The 23,206-nt window shown below is 43.0% G+C and overlaps 1 protein-coding gene across 3 annotated transcripts in view; it reads left to right on the forward strand.

Annotated features, from left to right (window-relative positions):
• Positions 1-388: 388 nt before the first annotated feature.
• The window catches only part of LOC146798109 (cytochrome P450 2F3-like), a 767,041-nt gene continuing 744,223 nt past the window's right edge, over positions 389-23,206 (forward strand). For 2 of the 3 annotated variants that reach the window (XM_085625324.1, XM_085625321.1), the window contains exon 1: positions 389-462. The gene's annotated coding sequence lies outside the window, so the exon portion shown is untranslated. The remainder of the gene's footprint in view (positions 463-23,206) is intronic. The other variant, XM_085625322.1, reaches the window with a different exon arrangement.

The following is a 23,206-nucleotide window of genomic DNA, read 5'->3' on the forward strand; positions in this document are numbered from 1 at the left end:
ATCCAGCCCTGAGGAAAGGTTTGACTGCCAAGAACTGATTGTTCCACAAACCCCTGTAATGTTGAAAGGATACTGAGGTTTGCACACAATTGCTGTGTTGGCATGTGCTCCTCCCCTTGGCACTGACTGTGGTCCATGACAAATCACATCACCCACAGCCTCTGCTTTCCCATTGGCCCCTTTCCAATGCATTTTAAGGACATGCACTGTTGTGATTGCTGTCTGGCCCAAGTACACCATTTCGTGATTTATCTGGCATGGAGTGTATGTAAAATTGGACGTGCAAAGATGCCAAAAAGTTGAGAAATGTGCATTTCAGAAAGCCAAAAACGATATTGCGTCATTCAGCTTCAATGTTGTATGATCACTACCAGCTCATTTTTGCTAGCCCACTCATCGAAATATCCCCATCTCAGCACAGCTGCGTGTGGGATATAGACCCTATTTGCATAAGAAAACGAGGTAAGGGGTGCAATTAATATGTATTCAAGTTTCTTTTCACGCTTTGCTTGCTCAGCCTGCCAGTTTCACCAGTGTTCAATGAAGGACAATTTTTGAAATGTGTATGCTATTTATTTTGGCAACAATTATATTTTTTCTTGGTAATGTTATTTGTTTAAATGTTAAGTAAATGAATTTATGTCCCGTAGTTTTTTGTTGCATCTCTTTGTTAATGCATGTTTTATTGTATATGTTTGTGGGCTAGTTCCTAGCGTGGTCAGTGGTTGTTGGGTTTAATCTGTGATAGGCATCGTCATGTATCAGTGGTTTCAAGAGAGCCCCAGGTCCCATGGCACTCCAATTGGATCACCAAGTTAATCCCTATGTATAGTTGGCTCGGCAGGAGTCGTGCTTTGTGCAACACTTACTCCTGAAGATGGTAAAGGAGGTACTGGATGATACAAAGGATTTCAATTAATGATTTTAAGGGCTAGTCGGACCTACCTCTATGAAAAAGATTGGTGGCATGGATGGATGCACTAATGACTGTATATTTGCATTCAATAATGAGCACTGGTTTTATGGCTGTGGGTGCATACGATGGTGGGTGCATAGGCCGACGGGTAGACGTGAGTGAATCACTGCATGGATTTAAGTTTAGTTTCATGAATTATTAAATGGGTGGTTGTTCGTTATAAATAGATGACGTGCTACCTATGTAGGGCAGTCTGAAATGAGAAAAGACCGTTGACAGGCTACTGCTCGTATTTGAAATATTTAGCAAGTACTCTTGATAAATGGGGGGAAGTCACTCTTACATCCATTAGGCGGATACATCCTGCATCTACCAAGAAACTGCCCAGTGCAGATAACATCACATGGCTTTTAATGCCTCGGTATCTATGTCACCAGAGATAGGAAAACTTTTCTTGACCCTATTTGATAGATTTAGGGGCGAGGTGCTGAAGTAGTTTTCCGCTGACATTACTCGGCAGGGCTGTCATGTTTAAAATGATTTACTTACCAAGATTTTTCTATGTACTGCAAAATACTCCACAAAGGGTCACAAAGAGATTCCTAAAGGAATGAGAGGCTGAAATTCGGTTGCTGTTGTGTAATGGCCGGGCACCACTGACAGCAATCAGCAAGTTGATGAGAGGGGAAATATTGGGGTATACGAGGGGGTATATAATGGAGGTATAGCACTAGCAAATATCACAAAGTATTACTGGGCCACCCAGTTGGTATTGGTTTACTGACACAATATCGACAATTAAAATATCCGCATAACACAATATCGAGTTATAAATATTGATGTCAAAAATATTGATATCCTATATTTATAATGGTAAGTACAAATATATCGGAAAAAATATCGATGTCATAAATATAGTTGTGTAAAATATCGTTTATATATATATATAACATAAAATAATAAATATTATATATCTTAAATAATAAAATTAATTAAAAAAATAAAGTAGATTTAATATACTTTTTATCAAATATAAAAAACTTGATTTAAAAAAGTTAAACACACATATATAATAATTAATATATGTCTTTACTTTAAAACAATTAATAAACTATTAATTGTAATTTATTTTATAATTTTTAAATTATATACATATTTAACAAATAAATATATATATATAGATATATATATACATGTACTTAGAACATCAAATCTAGTAAAAAAATATTATTTTCTAAATAAAAACATTTTAAAAATCTTTCAACTTAAATTTCCCACTCTGGTCAGTGCAACAGTAGGGAACGTTTTGGATAGCGGAGGGTTAAAATTTACTATTCCCACTCCAGTCAGTGCAACAGTAGGGAAAATGTTGGATAGCGGAGGGGTAAAAATTACTATTCCCACTCCAATGAGTGCAACAATAGGGAAAATGATGGATAGCAGAGGGGTAAAAAGTACAATTCCCACTCCAGTCAGTGTAACCGTAGGGAAAATGTTGGATAGCGGAGGAGTAAAACGTATTATTCCCACTCCAGTCAGTGAAACAGTAGGGAAAGTGTTGGATTGCAGAGGGGTAAAAATTACTATTCCCACTCCAGTCTGTTCAAAATTAAAAACAAATAAAATATCAACACCAGCAAAAAAAAAAAAGTAAAAATATATAAATAGGTTAAAAATGTAAATACAAATATATTTAATATTTTAAAAAAATATTATAATGTTAAATACATATCACAAATACCTACACATATTATATTTAATAATAAATAAATCAAGCAAATGCATTCTTCTAGTTAGAAATAATGTATAAAGAAAAACATCAATTATTGTAAATTTAGTTTATTTAATTCCTACCCTAACAACACTGAATTCCCAACCCACATCTAAATATTAAAAAAATACTTCCACAATTAACCTAACTAATTATCAATTGAAGAAATATTAATAATTAAAAAACAAACTCAAACACACAAAAATAAATTAACTTCTAATCCCTTACCCCTATAATCCCCACAACCCACACCTAAAATTAAAAAGTAAAAAAAATAATTAAAAAATGTACATTTATTTTCAATTAAAACACTAATAGTATTTAACAACTAATTATAACCTAAGTACAATTAGTTTACTCCCTACCCTTTACCCCTATAAACCAAAACCCACACACAAAATAAGATTAAACAATTACACAAATAAATTATCAATTAATTAATTAATTTAAATTATCAGCTAATTAATAATTAATGAAACATAAATTACTTCCCACCCTTTACCTCTATAAACCCCACAACCCAAACCTAGAATTAATTACACAATTTCCATATTTAATTTTCAATCAATTGATTAATATTAATTAACAACTAATTATTAAATACAAATATATTACTTCCCACCCTTTACCCCTATAAACCTCACAGCCCGCACCTTGAAAGAATGACACAATTAGCATAAAATAATTACCAATTAATTAATAAATATTAATTAACATTAATTAACAACCAATTAATAATTATGAAAAAATAAATTGCTTCCCACATTATACCACCATAAACTCCACACCCCACACATAAAATTCACACTAAAAAGTAAAAACACATTTAACACCATAACATTTCAGTTAAATAAATATTAATAAGTAAAAAACAATCATTAATTTATTATATTTAAATTACTTCTCACCCTATTCCCCTATAAACCAGCAGTCTGCTACGGAACTAAAAACTCACAATTTAATTAAAATAAAATTGATAACTACTAAAGATTCAACACATATAAAAAGATAAACAACACTTACACAAAAAATATATCACATGCATTGAAAATATATACTAAATTCATAACACTAATTAAAAATCGATATTTTAAACAAATATATTTTTGCAAATGATATTAATGACTTTTATATTTTTTAAATGATATTTCTTACCTTTAAGTCGATATTCTTAACAACAATATTCTTGCTGTCGATATTTCTGTCACAATATTTCCAACTCGATATTTGTGTAGGTCGACATTTCCAACTCAATATTTTGTCTAAATACCATTATATGGGTGCCAAACCATAACTGACTTGCTGATACATGGCACAAGGTACTTGGGATGGAAAGCAATCCTTACGGAAGGCCCCCCCTCTGGGACAGTGACGTGTTGGACGAGGCGGGATAACTTACAGTATTTCATGGATGGGATCATATTGTAATTTGTAAATTAGGAGCCATGTGAGCAGAGGGCGAGAATATATTCAACATAGAGACCTTCAGCAGGATTATCAAATGCCAAACTCAGAAACCTTTGGTTATGTCTATCAATCAATCAATAAAGCAAGAGATTTGTAAAGCGCAATAGCTACTCCGTAGAGTGTCCCTGCACTAAAACTATAACAACTTTACTCCCAAATGCATAGGAATAACCTAGCTCAAAAAGCTGTGTCTAATAGTCCAGTTTTCAGAGATTTTCAGAATAGGTCTTCAAACCAAATCTAGTGGCAATGTGGTGGAAGGTGATTCCAATTCTGGTCTGCAGCATCGGAGAATGGTACCCTTCCTCATTTTATATGTCTGATCCTCGGGGCAAGGAGCATACTAGCATCAGATGAATGGAGGGTTCTGGTAGTCTGATAACAGCTCAATCTGTCAGAGAGGTAATGGGGCCAATACCATAGAAAACTCTATGTATGAGGACTACGTTTTTTTTTTCGAAGTCGGGCGGACAACACCATCGCGGAAACAGGACCGACCGACCTGTAGTCGGCAGTCCCGACCACCTATTCACTATGCGGTTGCATACTCCCATTCCTCTATGGGAGCTTGTGTTCCAGCCATAAACCAGCAGTGACACAAGCTCCCATACAGGAATGGAAGTCTGTGTTCATCCCTGCACCCCTTGGCAGGCACCTTAAGGTGCTTGCCACAAGGTGCATGGATCAGCAAGGAGGCACTTATGGCGCCCCCTCGGCCCCCGACTGGATGCCGAAAACAGAAGGAGACCCTGCTAGGGGCTGCCAAACATGCTTTCCGGTGGGGTTTCAAAGGAAATATTTAACTCTCTGGGGATCTGCAGATTTAATTTTTCCTGCAGGGCCCTGTTTTTAATCCTGGCCCAGGGATGCACTAATAAAGGGATTTGCATTCCCTGTAGCTAGTTTTTCCCATCACTAGTTTAATTTGATTTTGCTCTGCTGTCCTCATTGCCCTTAGCTCATCTAAAAGGTATTTATTTTATCCCCCTCACAACATTCCTGATCTCCTTCCTCTCAGAGAGGTGGTTGTAGCCCACACTGTGACCAGGTATCATAGTGTGAGGAGTCTCCCGATGAGGAAGCAAGCGACCTATGTTGGGTGAGGGAAACCGTCCTTTGAAAGAGATACTCAACCACAGCCAAGTCATTACTCGTAATAGTTAATTTTGATCTTCTAGACCCAGGAGTTCATATTGTAGTTCAATAATGACCATTAGGGGAGTTAATTCCTGCTGATTTCTAAATCTCCTGTGGCCCTCTATTGATTTGGTCTTCAGGAGTAGCCTGGCTGTTCCATTTTGTACAATCTGCAGTCTCTTCAGCAGGTAAAATGGCATGCCTAGGTACAGAATATTGGCATAGTCAATGCGAGAAGTGATCATTTCATGAATCACTGTTTTCTGCACCTGGAAAGGGACTAAGCCAAAATAATTTAAAAGATCTTAATGGAACAAAGCATGATCAGACTACTTTATAGATCTGAAAGAACATGGTAAAGGGGAGATCTATCTTGACACATAATCTATGGGCCAGAGAGGACAGAAGGGGTGGAGAGTTAGCCCAAACTGGCCAGCAATCAGGTCACCAGTGAGGGGAGGGAGACCCAGACAGCAAGATTTTGGTGTTCTCAGTGTTGCACTGAAGGTTGGTTGCCAACATCCATTCAAAGACTGCTACCAAACGGTTCTTAAACGTGGTATATACTTCAATTGGGTCCTTCTCCATAGAAAGAAAGAGCTGTGTATCATCCACATAAGAAACAAAGCAGTCCAACAGATTCAACTAACGAGGCATGGGAGCCATAAAAATATTAAATAGGGTTGGATTGAGGGTATTACCATGCAGAATGGCAAATGCGAGCTTTTAGAAATGAAAAGAGTGTAGGGCTACCCAAGCTGCTTGGCTTCTGTTGTCCCAGAAGGAGAAAATCCATGCAAAAGCAAGGCCATCCATACCTATGTCTTTCAAACGCTTGAGAAGTATAGAATGTGACATATAATTCAAGGCCGCTGAGAGATTCAATAAGACCAGAGCAGCCTGCTTTCCATAGTCAAGCAATAGTTTGATAGAATTCACCATCTCTACCAATGCTGTCCACATACTGTGATGCAATCTGAAGTCAGATTACGAGGCATGAAATAGATGGCCCTGCTCTAGCTAGGTGGATGGCTGGGTAGCACTCAATGGCATGCAGTACTCCGACCCCTCTCTCTGACTCCTCTCTGCTGGAGTACTGAGTATTGAATGATCCCCTTAGGAAAAAAGCAGTCCATTTGATCTATAAAAAATGTTTAATAATTCCCTTGAAAGATTCCAAAAATGTAAAGGAAGCTGGGAAGTGGATATAGGAGCACTTGAGGCGGAAGCGTTGAAAGCCCTCCAAAGAGTGGTGATTTGATTGAGTTTTAGATGGTGCAATTAGGGATTTTACATAGATCATTCTTTTCCAGGATAGTACAGAAAAAATAGGGAGAACAGATTCTGGTTGGTGTCTCAGGGGCTGCTTTCAGGAAGGTTCATTCTTTCATATCCTGTGGATTTGCCCCAGAAAACAGTGATACTGGGGATAGATATATGAGTGAATGTATGTAGTAATATGGGCCCATTTTACAACATCTGTAAATTTATGAATACTTAACCTCTGTAGAGATGAAAGGGTCCCCAAGTACAAGAAAATATGTCTGGTCCTTGGATAGGGGTTTGCCAAAAGGAAAATTGCTAAGCTTTTGAGAGACAGAGTACCGCCGAACATAAATGCCTGGATAGATTTGGATTGTTGCATGCTGGCAGTGCAACTGTTCTATAATAGCAGGGACTCCCTTCAGAAATGGAAAAAGATCTGTGAAACGTAGCCGTCCCACAAATGGCTGCTCTAGACTGGATAACAGATCGGTTATAATACTGCAAATAAAATGAGGCATTATGGATGGTGTAGATTAATATGGAAAGGAACAGACATGAGCTAATGATGCATAAATGTTACTTTATAATTTCTGCCCTTGTTTTGTTGTGTCACTGGTGAAGAAGTGTTCTGTTTGATTTGTTGAAAAACAATAGAAATATGTTGACAAAATACATGGTTGTGAGTTAATGGATGAATGCTTATACCTGGAGTGGGTGGATATGTGTGTGGACGAGGTTGCTTGATGGATTTATTGGGATTAGTCTGCACAAGGGAATTCAAATGTGATCTTTTGGGTGAGCATAAGGTGGCCATAATAAAGGTTAAAAGAGGACTACCTATCACCGAGATAGGTCACTGATACAATATTGATGCACACAATTTCGATATTTAAAAATATCAGAAATTAACTATTGTTAACAAATACATCATCTTCCTATACTTAATAAATAAAACCACCAATAATGAGAACACAAATATCATTGTTAAAAATATAAATTTGTACTGACATCGAAAACCATAATATCATAACCTAAACATTCTTACCTGTAAACAAATATATCCTTTGTCAAAATTATCACCTTACACAATATTGACTACAATCATATTGCCAAAATAATCACATTATCATTAACCCCTTGGCCGCTGGGGCCCATTTTTTCTATTTTTTGTGCTCTAAACCTAGTTCCAGTTTGTGGTGGAAGCCAGTGTAAAACCTAGGGGTGATCCAGGATGGCTATAGATTTCTGAAAAGTAGACATCATTCCTAATTCAGACAGTGGAAATATGTGTTTATCTCTTAAGGTTTTCCTAAGGAAAATAACTGTTGAATAAATAAATATTGAAAATAAATAGGAAAAAAATGGCAATTTGTGACAACATTTTAATCTGTAGATTTTTGTGACAATGGCCGATTTGCAAAAGCAATATACCATTACGTCCACTAAACCCTTTTGGTTGCCAAGATATATAGGGTTTGCAAGTTCTCCAAGAACCCAAGGTACCCAGATCCCACAACTGAGCTGCACCATACAATGGTGTTCATTGAGAACATACTATAGATGAATTTATATAGCAAAATAGGCCGATGGATATCAAGAAAACCTATGTATTTCTCAAATGGGCACAAGTTCAGGAGCAGTGGTTATTTGTACATCCCTGAATTTGTGGTTTCCCGGACTATCATATGATTTAGAGGGCATTTTTAAAAATGTCTTCTTTCTTATACACTGGCTTACAATTGAAAGGCACAAATGTAGTGAAATACAATTGGTAATAACAAATGCTATACTATTTTATGCTCCCCAAGTCTTCCTATAACAATTGTATCTCACTTGTGTGGATAGGCTTGATGACTGCAACAGGAAATGGCCCAAAAGGCAACGTGGACACATTGTATTTTTCCACCGAGAAAACTACCCTTTTCTCCAATGTGGGTTGCTGTGGATTTTGGACCCTAGATCAACCGGCATCTAGGTAAACCCAGCCAACCTGTACGTTTCTGAAAACTAGACGCCCAGGGTTATCCATGGTGGGCTGACGTGCTTGGCTCTCCCCAGGGTTTTCAAACCAGAATCCCTTATAAACCTGCAACTTTGGCTACAAATATTTTCCATACAATTTCTCGGATGGAAAGGCATTTCCCCAATTCCCCGATAAAAATGGTTCCTCATTTGTATGGGTAAGCCTAATGCCAACAACAGAAAACGGCCCAAAATGCAACTTTGATGCATCACATTTTCCCACCAAAAACTGACCCTTTTTTCCAATGTGAGTAGCTTTAGATTTTAGACCCTAGCTCAACTGGCACCTAGGAAAACCAGGCAAACCTATACATTTTTTAAAACAAGACACCTACGTTATCCAGGGTGTCCCATCACAGAACATAAGGGAAATATGTGGTTTCAGTCAGAGTCTGAGGTCTGTACAGTATTGTGAGTAAGAAAACCGAGTGGGATTCACACAAAGCATACCACCCTGGACTCCCTTGGGTGTCCACTTTTCAAAAATGTCTGTGGCTTGAGGATTTGCATAGGTGGTGCGACAGCACAGCCTCAAAATCTGCACCTACCCTTACTTCTTATCTCTCAACATAGCCATTTAGGGCCTTTTTTGTCACTTTCTCTTTGACCACCCACACAAGTTGGGTACCGTTCTTATTGGGAGATGTGTGGGAACTCAAGGTGGTAGAAAATATGTGGCTCCACACAGATTCCATGTCTTTCTGTCACAGAAATGTGATGGAAATGTATGCTTTTTACCAAAGTGTGACGTTTGCCAGGGCTTCTAGGTGATATTACCTAGTAAGAGCCATGCAAGTCATGCAGCCCTGGACTTTCCTGGTTGACTGGTTTTCAGAAATGTGCAGGCTTGCCTAGGTGCCGACTGAACTAGGGCACAAAATCCACAGCTACTCTGAGTGAGAAAAACAATCAAGGAGATTTAGCAAGGGCCATCTTACTTCCACAGATATAAATCTGGTGCAATTTTTTTTAAGTTGATCCCCCACTTACATTGGTTGGTTTTAGCACATCCGGAAATACTGGCTTCAATGCCCAAATACTTATCAAAGTATCTGAATATTAAAACCAAGACTTTTGAATTTGATCCATAAAGCCACGTCAAGGCACTAACTGATTTATGATGCATTCATACGCCATACACACAAGACTTTTATACCACCAGCCATGGGCCCAATCCAACAGATCGGTGCACTCACATCAACATACCTCTACCATGCAAGGGACCATCACATTCATGCAACAAGGACAGAATCAGTTTGACTACAATTTATCAACTGTCAGGTAACCGTCTCCTTTCATTCTGAAAATTACATAACACATACCTCGTGAACATTTTCTAATGGCTGCCATGACAGCCACATGAGGGTCAGGAAAGCATGTCTTATGCACGTCTTTAGTGCACTCATTGTGGGAAGTCCAACTGCTTCTAGTATGTGGATACAAGTTAGTGGTGTTCAAGTTTGCCACCAAGGTGTCATTCCTCAAACTGAGTGAGCATATGTACCTTTGAGACTAAGGCAAACATACTGGGGAATACTGCCCAAGTTCCCTAAACAGAGAACATCTAAACTATGAAGAAAGGTAGTTATTGACACACAGGGTAGTCCGTGAGAATGTAGCATATGTCCCATCCACCGCTATGTGCAGAATCCCTTTGCCCACTTTAAAACGTTCAATTGAACAAACTAAAAAATTCTCATCCTGCCCCTAGAAGATACCATGATATAGAAATACCTGAACACTTAAAAATTACACATGATGAGGAGCCCTTCCTATTATTTGACAATCTAAACAATGATAGATGAATCATAATATTTTGTACAGCAGATAATTTACTAAAACTAAGCCATTGCCAAATGGATTGTTGGATGGGACCTTCAAAATATGTCTCTGACCTTTCACTTAGATCTACACCCTACATGGAGAAAATCAATAGACAAATATCCCTTTTATATATTCCCCACTACTAAACAAAATAGCGCTTACCAAAAACACTTAAACCACATGAAGCATAACACAAATAAGTACTATCCACACAAAATAATCATAGTCTTGAACAAGGCATGATTTACACCATGATAGCCCTAGCCTGTATCTCTGTCACAGAGATAGCTAACCACTACAATTTACTCATAGAAAGCCCTTTCTATCAACAAAACAAGCACAAACCAAGCCCTCTAATAGATTCTTTCGAAGATACTTGGGTTGGCAGACTACATTGCTCTGGAAACAGATGACAAGCAAAATTCCAAATACTATCGGAATGTTTATGATAGCACCTTGGCATAGGAATCCGGATGGCATAATGCCTTCTAATCCACCGTAGGCTGAACCCGACCTACAATCTATAAATTTACAGAGGTGTTACAAAAAGAGCAAAGCTACCAACAACTATAAATGGAGCAATCTGTAACCCAAATTGCACCTAAACTTAGCAAACAAACCAAAAGCACTTTGACATGCTGAAATTTAAATAAAACTCTTCATAAACAACAAAGGAGTTTACTTAGCAATAATAGCCCAAAAGGTACAGAAAATCTTTACCAAAAATTACAAATTGTTTTATATAAATAATAAACATACCATTTTATTATATCAGTCAAAACATTAAATACAACTTCAATTTAAATAAGATTGATATAATAAAATAAAATATAAAGTATTTATATAAAAACTCAAAACCTCACCAACCAAATCATTAAAAGAACAAACTCAAACCGTTATGCAAAATAAATACATCACATAAAACTCACAATACCAAATCACAATCACATAACAATTACATAAATAATAACATATAACATTTCCCCCCAAAACAAATACATTAAATATGCTTTACTGTTCTGTAGCTGGAGATCATCCTCTGAATCCATATAGTAACAAAGTATAATCCACCAAAATCTGGAAAAACATTTTCTAAAAACCCCCAAAAATGCAAAATAAAACCACTCACATAGAGATACAGTGACTAGGAACCATAAAAGACCCAAAAAAGTGTTTTAAAAAAAACAAACACTTAAGAACTACAAAGAAGGAAATTAAAGTAAAAAACATTGTTTTTTCTAAAACAAAATAAATTTCTCTTAAGAAAAAAATGTAAATCCAAATGCCAATATAACACATTTGTAACAAAGATTACAATACCAAAAGTACATATACTTTACTCCTAAATGTCAAACAGTAAGTAACATAACACAATATAACATAAAGGGCCCGATTCAGATGCGGTTTGGAAATCTTCCCGATCAAATCGGTTTGGAAATGGTTTCCGACCGTCTTCGATCGGGAGAGTCCGACAGACCAAGTATGATGCATCCGGATGCTCCCTGATACGATTTGGTTGGACTCTCATTGACCTCTATGGGAGCCTATGATCTTAACCGCATCATAATCTGTCCCTCGGCCGGGGAGACACGTTTCTGATCCAATTTGGAAGGAGCAAATGCGGTTAGGAGGCCTTCCTAACCATATCGTAATCCAGCCCTAGGTAGGAATGCTTTCCTAACCACATCAGAGTCAGGCCCAAAATATAGATGCATTAAGAAAACACTGTACTAAAACCTGAACCAACACACTAGTGAAAAATACTATAGTTTGTACAAATAAATGTACTTAAAAACCCACAAATAACGATATAACTAAGCTCTAGAACCCCCCTACGTCCCTCTAATCTCAAATCCCCCCCAAAAACTTTGAAAAGGACTTACCTGTTTTGACAAACCACGGTGCCTTACTGTTACCTGGATTCTAAAAAATAGACCAAAACAATTACACAAATAGGCAACAAAATAGAAGGTAGCGTTAAAAAAATGGCTGCTAAATGTAGCTGAAAAAAGACGTATCTCTATATGGAACTGAATATGAAAATAAGTAAAAAAATGTTGAATACATGCTTTCAAAATTGTAAGAAAATTATTAAATATGTAAAAGGTAAACCATGTTGTAAAACGATTGTGTACAAATTCATATGTATAAAAATAAAAGGTATACATTAAATAATTGTGCAATTATTTAATATATACTGGAAAATTGTATGGTAAACATATATTAAGACTATATATATGAAACAATTTAATTAATGCTAAACAAATGTTAAATGATAGAAAAAAAACTGGAACATTTACTACCTACAATACTTTTGAATATGACTTACATTGTCTATTTAATAATAAAAATGTGTTAACATTGTTTTATTTATCAATATATAAATGTTTTATAACTAGAAATATATATACACATTTTTACAAATATATATTAAATAAACTTTGAAAAAATACACATAACTTGAAAAATGTGTTACATATCTTTATTATATGAACATTTGTAAATAATAATGTTATTTATTACAAATGCACAAACAACTTTGGCCCAGATTTCGATGTCCGTTTTGGTATGGTACCCGACCGACCATAGGTCAGCGATTCCGCACACTTCATTCCGATGCAGCCACACATGGTGCTGTTGTAAACTCCCATTTCTCTATGGGAGCTTGTGCTGCGGACGGACACCACCCGCAGCACGAGCTCCCATTGAGAAATGGGAGTTTGTGTAAATCCCTGCACCATGTGGCAGGCACCACAGAGAGGGATGAGGGCCCTGGTGGGGCCCCCAAGACACTTTCTGACAGCAGCTCTATGTCGGAAAGGCTGACATGGAACTGCTGCCAGAACGTGCCATCATAATCCCGACTGCAAAAAGGCCATATGTTAGGGATTATGAGGCCCTCCCAACTGGCCGACAGGATTCTTGAGCCTGTCAGAACTGAGTCAGATTGCCCAGCCGGTTTAAACTCCGACTGTCATAATTGTAATACGTTGGTCAGAGTTTAAACCTACGATGTCGGTTAGAAAGCCTCCGACCAACGGTCAGAGGCTTTCTGAACGAAATTGAAATCAGGCCCTACTATTAAAAATCTCTTTCTAAATACCAAAAGTACTAATTAAATTACATAATCTACTCCTACTTCATAGAAATACATTTAAAAAAAAAGAAATCTAACACTAAAATGGATAAATGAAATATTTACACTTCCACATAAACCACGCTGGAGAAAGTGTTGGACCCAAAAGGGGTGACATTTATTATTCCAATTTCAATCTAAACCATTTTGAGGAAAGGGGTGGACACTAAGGGGCCAATTACAATGTTGTCAGGAAAGCATTCCCACCTAGGTGCCGATTCCGATTGGGTAAAAAAAATTCCCGTACGACTCGTATCCGTTTATTTTTACGTACAAATCGTACAAGTCCCGTCCCACCAGTGAAGTATGATTCGTACTTGAAAAATACATACGAATCGTATCGGGAAAAGGTCTACGAGACGTACCCGGACAGTTTTACATACAAATCGTAAAACTGAAGTCCGAGCGCAAAAGAACGATCCGTACCGCCATTCCGAAAACACAAGCGTATGTAAAACGTCCCATACGGAGCGAACTACGTACCACTCGTGTCCCGGGTAAACTTGTGCCCGGGATACGAATCATACAGCCCCCCCTCCACCCTGCGTATGTCCGCAAGTACCCCCGTATGTTATCACCATACCCCCCTGTATGTCAGCACCGTACCCCCCTCCCCATGTCCGCTCCGTACCCCAGCCCCGTACTTGGATGCACTGTACCCCAGCCCCATACCCCATCCCCGTACTTGTACACACCATACCCCAGCACCGTACCCCAGCACCGTACTTGTAAACACCGTATCCAAGCACCGTACCCCAGCCCCATCCTTGTACGCACCATACCCCAGCACCATACCCCAGCCCCGTACCCCATCCCCTTACTTGTATGCACCGTACCCCAGCACCGTACCCCAGCCCCGTACTTGTACGCACCGTACCCCAGCACCGTACCCCAGCACCGTACTTGTAAGCACCGTACCCAAGCACCGTACCCCAGCCCCGTACTTGTAAGCACCGTACCCCAGCATGTACTTGTAGGCACCGTACCCAAGCACCATACCCCAGCCTCGTACTTGCACGCACCGTACCCCAGCACCATACTCCAGCCCCGTACTTGTACGCACAGTACCCCAGCACTGTACCCCAGCACCGTACTTGTAGGCACTGTAACCCAGCACCATACCCCATCCCCGTACTTGTACGCACCGTACCCCAGCCCCGTACCCCTGCATCGCGTAAGTATGGACCTTACAACAACATTGCGTATGCGAGCACGGTACAACAACATCTTGTACGCACCTTACATACACGAAAATGACTCGTACTGAACCAGGACACTGTAAAACAGCACAAGGAGGGTCAATTCGACTCGCACAACACCACAAAACACATCTACAGTAGAAAAAACATCAAAATGACTGACCTGGCACATCCAAACAGGAAAACAGAGGCCCAAACTCACAACCACCTCTTATAACACACCCACCAACATTTCAAACTTAGGCACACCCACAAATGGACCAATAAAAAGGGCCCTCACACACAAACCATGAGCCTTTGCAACAGACTCACTGCAGCTACAGACCACACCCCAACAACTGCACCCATACACCTTAACATATACACCTTCACACAAACTCCTTCACACATACCCCCTCTTCACATTCCCACACACACCCTCACATTCACACCCAAACACCCACAACCATCCACACCCTCACCACACACCATGCCCACAGACAAGAATCCAAAGTTCACAAGGGAGGAGCTGGATATCCTTGTCAACAAAGTCATCCAAGTCGAGTCACAGCTCTTTGGAACATTGGTCAGACAGACCAGCATAGCCGAAAAAATACGCCTGTGGCAGAGGATCGTCGATAGGGTGAATGCTGTTGCACCCATCAGAAGGACCAGGAATGAATGCCAAGACAGGTGGTACGATCTGTGGAGGGCAGTCAAGTGCAAAATGAACGAGGACCACGCCCAGAGCAACATCACTGGAGGTGGGCTGCCCCGCAGACCGGTACATTACCATCCCTGGGAGGAGAAGGTGATGGCCCTGCTTCCGCCGGTGGGAGTACATGGACTTCAAGGACTTCCAGAGCCTGGTGAGTACACAAACAACTCATGGAACATCGGGGGAATGGCATCCACACCCCAACTACACAAAATGCACACAACTACCCCCAAGGCCGCACCGGACACAACCACACTCAAAAACAACGCTCATGCCACTAACATGTGTATGCCCCATTCACAAAGTAGGGCCATGCCATGTCCTAGGCTACACCAAGCACTAACCCAAGACTGGATGTCCGGGACGCTGGGAGGGGGGGGCTCACAATACACATTGTTCAACTCTGAATCAAACACCATTGCCCTCAGCTTATATGGCCCAGGTGCATACCCATGCACCATGCTCAATGCACAGGGACTGGCTAAGTACTGACAAGGTAGCTGACACTTGGCCCTGCTGTAGGCCGCACAAGGCCCTCCTGTGACCACTGAAAACTCAAACACCAACACAACAAGCTCAGATATCTAGGACAGGAACTATCACTCACTGTCATGGCAGCATGCTCCATGGGGGGACAGATACATCACCTGGGAGACCCACTGCCAAATCACACTACACCCACCAGCAGGGACTGTCACACACACCCCTTACACAAGCACACACCCCCGGGGCAGCCAATGGATTTACCCACTCTCACAATGGACATGGGACACAACAAGATCAATCCATAGCCAAAGAAGCATCCAAGCCAAAAATCTACATGTCAAACACTCAGGAGAACATATGAATCTGTCCCCCGCAACACACCCATCCACAAGTGAACATTGAGGAGAATGCGAGGCACATACAACTACCTGGAGGAAATGTGCCAACTTCAATATGTATGAAACATGGATGTCGCATTAAACAACATTAACATTGTCTCTCACTCTCACACACAGGGCGACGTGATGGATCTCCCCCCAACAATGGGGGGGGGGGAAGAATCACAGTCCCAGGCTCTGGAGGAACCTGAGCCTACCGGCAGCAACACCTCTCAACACTCCACGGATGACCCCAACCCACCTGGACCCTCTGGTGTCCAAGCCCCTGCAGCACCTGTTTCAGGAACATCTGTGCCAACCACCACCCCCATTCCTGCCACATCCCAGGAGACACCCAGGAGCCCTGCCCACACTGAACAACTGAGCCAGTCTGACCTGGAGGAACAAGGTTTGCCGGGCACCCAGGAGGAGGCAGACAACACTGCAAATGCCATCCCTCAGGAGTCCCGTAGACCCGATATGCCCACAATGGCAGGCCAGGCTCGTGTGGGCAGGGGTGGTGGGAGTGGAGGCAGGCGGAGGCGAGAACCTGACCAGCCAGCTGCAGGGACCGGTATGTCACACATACGCAACATCATGGACGCATACCGGCGTGACACCAGGGCCATCAGCCAGGTAGTGGAGACCCTCACAGAGATTAAGAACCAGCAGGCCGAGCAACACGCCAGTCAACAAGAACACCAAGGATGGACGGATGCAAGACTGGCTGAGCTCCTGGCGGTGCAAACGGACATAAACGTTCACTCCGTCGGATCGCCGACAACATGGGAAACCCTCCCTGTGCCACCAGGCGAAGACCACCACCAGCCACAGGGAGGGAGGAGAAGGAGGATTCATCCGACGGAGCGTCCCAAGCATCGTCAAGGCCTGCATCTGAGGGTCCCCCGAGGAAGGTGGGTCGTCCACGGAAAACACCGTGAGAGGCAGTGGACCATCCACATCTCCCAGCTCACCTGGCCTGGCACCTGGCCTTCATGCGCAACAGCATCACCTCATACACTGACATTCTCTGCCACATGGACTTGCTGGTCACAGTCTGACCAATGATGACAAACACTGTATTCTGGACTCTGATGACTTCAAATGACAAGGATCCCATCTCCCCCTGTGAACTTTGGATTCTAGGTACACTGCATAGCACCTATTTGTTCCCACAAAACACACCCCCCACCGAGAATAAAACTACATTTCTTTAAATAGATGCTGCAGTCATTTTGCATGAGTCCACAACATACGCATGGGGAAATGTCAAACTATGCCTGAGTGTTGAACTAACTCCAGCTATCCATACCCTGAGATCTGAGTCTGGTACAGGACACACATGGGTCACAATGTATCATTCAATACAGAAATGGAGCACAATACTCACCCGTGATGGCCTCAAGCTGCTGAGGGGGTGCTTGCAATACTGTGCGGACAGACCAATTTGGAAGAGGATCATTAAGGCGTACAGGTCATGGCTCAGGTGGAGGTTCCCGGGGAGGGAGTCCCAGGTATGTTTGGCCGGGTGGGAGAACTATCTCCTGTATGCTGGAGTTCGGTGGATGTGAAGAATGGTGGCCAGGGCAAGGTTGGATGCACGGAGTTGGCCCAACAGGGTCTTGGATGACAGACGTCCAAGGTTGGTTTGGGGTCTGGGGTTGTGGACTGCCTCCTGAGTGTGAGTGAGGAGTGTGAAGGTCATCCTACAGCACACAGTGAACCATTGCAGCTATCTCAGGTGGACGTTGATGTGGCTGGGGCACGGGATGTTGAAGTTGAGGTGTGCAGATGCACCTTGGATGTGGACAAGTTTGCCGGGAGTTTGGCTGTACTTGCCCCGTAGGGGGTGGGGCTGTAGTTGACACAGCTGGTGTCGTGGACCTGGGGGACGGTCTGTCGTGCCTTGGAGTGGATCTATCTGTGGGTCATGTGCATCATGCGGAGGGTGTTGCAGCATGAGGTACAGATGCTGGTGAGTTGCATGGCAATTGTGAGCGACGAGTCCAGGATGCACACCATCTTGGGTGCGTGGCCACTGGGTGCTGGTGCAGTGCCCTGGTGGGTGGGACACAAGGAGTTGACCCAGCTGTAAGGGGACAATCCTCATTGTTGAGCAGGGCAAAGTTGTCGGTGTTGGTGGCAATGATGACGGTTGCAGTGGGGTGATTACTGTGGAAGATGCTCTTGTGCAGGATGTCTGGAGCTCTTTGCATGGAGGAAGTGTGTCAGTTGCTCGTTGCCTGTCTTCCTGATGACATTCGCTGGCTAGTGAGGCACGGTGATGTTCCTTGAGAGCCTGCGTTCATGCCGTCCGTTGTCTAAGAAGGGCCTGGGTCACTGCATGCCTCTATCTACCATGGAATGTTGATAACTCCAATGATACATACATGATGTGCTGGACGGGGGCTACAAGGATGTGGAATGATGTGGTTGAGATGTTGTGTGGGAAGGGGCCTGATGGAGATCCCCAGTGGATGTTGCACATGAGCCGGGTGTTGTATCTCCCTCCTGATGATGGAAGTGCTAAACCTGAGTGGGCTTGGTCCCGCGTATAATAGTGCATTCTGCCTCTGTGTGCCAAGGCTTGCGTGTATGTCCATGAGCTTGCAGTGGTAGAAAGTTGCAATGGATTGGCTCAGCCTTGCAAGGGTGGGCTGTCTTTTGGATGGAGAGCTGATGTCAGTGCACTCACAATGCTGATGAGCTCCTTGATGTCGTGCGCTTTTTTGGCCTCAGCACCATCTGAAGGATCTCCAATTGTCCTGGATGATGACATGGTGATGGCTGTGATTGCCGTTTTCAAGGGTTGTAAGGCCACTGAAGGTTATTTGTGTTGCAAGCTGTGCACAAGAGTCCTGCTAGATGTGCATGAGTCCAGTAGGTCTGCCTCATCCAAGGTGGCTTAATTGTTGATGTGCGTCACAGGAAAGTCCGTCAACGTGGCTAGATTGTTGGATCAGTTGCTGATCCAGTGTGTGAGGTTGCAGGGTGTGGCGGTGGTGTTGGTTCCAGTGTCCCACACAGCATGTCTGTGTTGACTTACATCAAGCATCTTTGAGGGATTGGTAGCGGGGTGTGTGGCAGTGTGTTGCTTGTCAGAGACGTGGATGCTAATGTGGATGGACCAATGATGGATGCTGGTGTGGTTCGCATTCAGCCAGAAGTTCCTGGCCCACAGCCACATGTATCCTGTGGATGTGAGGGCGTGTGTGAAGATGGACATGTTGATGGCTTAGCGGAATTGTGGCTGTAGGCCTGGAGATCTGTAGATGAGTGTTACTCTGAGGGTTTGCAGGGGGTTTGTGCCAAACCGGATTTGTGACCTTGAGTGCGTACTTGGGAATAGATATCAATTCATCCTCCGGGATTGTTAGTGCCGTCCCTGCGGGTGCTCTTGTATCTGTCTGAGATGGCAATGAAGAAGTTGTGTGCTGAGGATGCTTTGATCCAGATCACTGTCATGAGGGTGATGTGTGGGCCTGTTGTGTTGAGGAGGTAACAGAGTCCAATGGCGTGCTGTTGGACGGAGCCGGTGTGGAGTAGGAGGGACATGACCTGGTTGGTGTGACAGGGCCTGGAAGGCGGGGCAGCACTGTGTAGGCATTTGGAGTTGCACACTCAGCATGCGAAGGTGTCGTGTGTGCGCTTAGGGTATGCCTGAGAGCATGTGGTTGATTTTCGGTTGGACATTGCTTGTAGGGTGGCTGCAACATGAGACTGTTGTGTGATGTGGGACATGCAAGGACATGAGGGTCGTGCAATGTGCACGTTGCATGCACTGACGGTCCTGCCTTTGCCACCACGTGGCCGCAACAGTGGCACAGACAAGCTGATGACAGCCTTATGAATGGGTGGAGGGAGGAAGGGAGGAGCATCTTGGAGGCGTGTGGGTTCCAGAATCCGGGAACTTGGTGGGCCCTTGCCGCAGTGGCCGCAGCAGCAGGCGGCATGTACGGGAAACTAGGCCGAAAGTAGCACACAAAGACAAGGAGGTCAAAAAGGACAACTGCAACAGGCGTACGTAAAGGAAGGAGTGTCAGGTTAGTCATGGCTCACCCAGAGAAAATAGAGGAACACTCACCAAAGATGACTGACACAGGATCAGGAAACAGAAGGCCGAGCTGCGCACAGGAGACACACCCTCAGCAGTGTTGGGGGGAGCAACCTGCCCAAAAACATACACAACCATGGACTTAATGCACAATAGAGATCATTAGCCATGAAGAACTGCATGCATGTTGCCGAACTACACATACACTCATATGCACAATCTTTGACAACTATGCCAGAGATGACGCATGCAAAGTGGCAAGAGACCTGCATTGACAGAGATGAGGCAATTTGGAGGGTGAGCAACACCTTTATTACTCAAACTCACACTAAGGGAAATGCATCAATGTGAACAGACTCACAGGTCAATTGAATGAACATGTGGGACCTACGCTGGACACCCCCTTCACAACACGGATGTTGTAAATCAAAATGAACTGTCACACAGGTTAAGGGGATGAGCCAAACACCTCCTGCTGCACACAGAGAGGCTGCAATTCCCCAATGAGCCTGTCATGGGGATGTCCCACACTATGTCCACCCGTAGCATCCCGTATGTTTCCGAGGAAAGTTTTACACACATTGATGCCTTCACCAGAATCCAAAATCCATTACAGATGACTGTCACGAAGGGTGACTATCAATTCATGGGAGTCATGCTACATGTTATGTGCCCCATGGTGAGTCGACATGTATGCATGGTAACACAACATCCCGTATGTTTCCGAGGGAAGTTTTACACACATTGATGCCTTCACCAGAATCCAAAATCCATTACAGATGACTGTCACGAAGGGTGACTATCAATTCATGGGAGTCATGCTACATGTTATGTGCCCCATGGTGAGTCGACATGTATGCATGGTAACACAACATGCACAGGAGCAGTCCCCACACATTCCAAACACGTACCACCCCCAAAATGCCTTGCTGCAATCCTTACCCAAAATGACATTTCACCATGTCCGTGCATGGAACGCTGATTCAGCACACGTTGCAATACTCATGAGGAATAGCAGGAGGACAACGATGACACGAGCAGACAACATGCGCAAGAACCTGGGAATTACAGACACACCAGAAGTCAGCGCAAAGATTTTTCTCCGCATACATGGCCATTTACTAAACATGAACAATGTTGTCCCCATGGTAATTTAAAAGAAAGTGTCTCTGCTAAAATGTGTGGAATGACATCCTCACTCGAGTGACACATCAGAACACACATCTAAGTCACTTAGCATACAGTCAGCTGGACACACACATTGCAACACATGCCACCCAAGGATACAAGCGTGCACACTCATACCCAGTGACTCACCATTATAAGAAGAAGTTGCGTATGAGCTGACTCTGGATATCCTTCTCCTCCTCCTCCTCCTCACTTGCCTCGTGACCAAGCCCTTCATCCTCCACGGGTGTATGTTCCTGCTCATCCTGCTCCAGGATGAGTGGCACTGCCTTCTCCACTGCCATGTTGTGCAGCATGCAGTACACGAGGAATATTTTGCAGACCTTCGCCGGTACATATGGGAGGGACCCGCCTGTCTTGTGAAGGTACCGGAATCGGCTCTTCAGGAGGCCAAACATCCTCTCAATCACTCGCCTGGTCTGCCCGTGTGCATTGTTGTACCGGTGATCTGCAGCTGATCTTGGGTTGTGTAGAGGTGTCATCTGCCATGGCATGTTGGGATAGCCAGAGTCCCCTACATGGGAACATCATGTAAATAAGTGGGTCAGGAGATGCCGTAAGAGACAAACATACCGCAACACACAGGACAAACAGAGTATACCCACCAACAAGACATGCTCGTTCGTTGTGCAGCCGCAGCATCATTTGTGGCACCCTGCTACTCCTCATGATGTAGGCATTGTGTGCTGACCCTGGAAAACGTACACAGACATGGGAAATCGGCATGTTAGCAAGACACACCACAAGGGCATTTATAGAGTGGTAATGTTTACGGTTGCGATAGGCTACCTCCTGTGCCTGTGGTGGTACCAAAGCCACATGTGTCCCATCATTGGACCCAATGACATGGGGCATCCCTCCCAGGGCATAGAAATCACCCTTGACACCTGTCAACTCCTTAGGAGTAGGAAAATGGATGAATTCATCAAGGTGCTCCAACATGGCTACCAAAACATCACGCATGACACGGCTGAACATTGTCTGTGACATGCCACCAACATCAGCTATGGTGAATTGAAACGTACCTGTGGCAAAAAAATGTAGGGCTGCCATCTCCTTCATCTTGGGGGTCAGCGCAGTAGGATACCTGTGTCGCGGTTGGAGGTGTGGTTCCAGCTTGTCGGTCAAGTCCTCAATCAACTGTTGAGTGAATCTGTAACATCGGATGCAGGCACGTTCCCTCATGGCACCCAAGTCTGGCATTGGTCGGGGGACAGGCAGTGCCCTGCAGAAAATTGTATTGAATAACGAAGATTTAGAGCATAACAACATCAATGTCAATGAACAGAGCACATGCTAAACTGCTACTACACATCAGCTAAATACAGAGTCTGGTCTGTGCAATACATCCAGGACACGTATGCCAGCTTGGTGATACTCCTACAAAAAGCCAGATACACCCGTTGATTGGCAAGTCTTCATGACATGCCCTGAAACGACCTGGGGGCCAGTCTGAGTAAACAGCCAGAGACATCACAGGAGTGACATACATCCACATAGCTGCATTTAAAGGATGTCATCTCATACAGACAGCTGACGGCAAGCTAGACGCACAGGTCACATGGAATTTCAAATGTACAGATCAAACACATTGCAATGAAGGGGTACACGGGAAAACAGAAAACACAGACATTGGGACGACGCAGATATGTCCTCATGTGAAAAT

The sequence above is a fragment of the Triturus cristatus genome, chromosome 9 (genome assembly GCF_964204655.1).
Source record: "Triturus cristatus chromosome 9, aTriCri1.1, whole genome shotgun sequence".
In the NCBI taxonomy this organism is placed as follows: domain Eukaryota; kingdom Metazoa; phylum Chordata; class Amphibia; order Caudata; family Salamandridae; genus Triturus; species Triturus cristatus.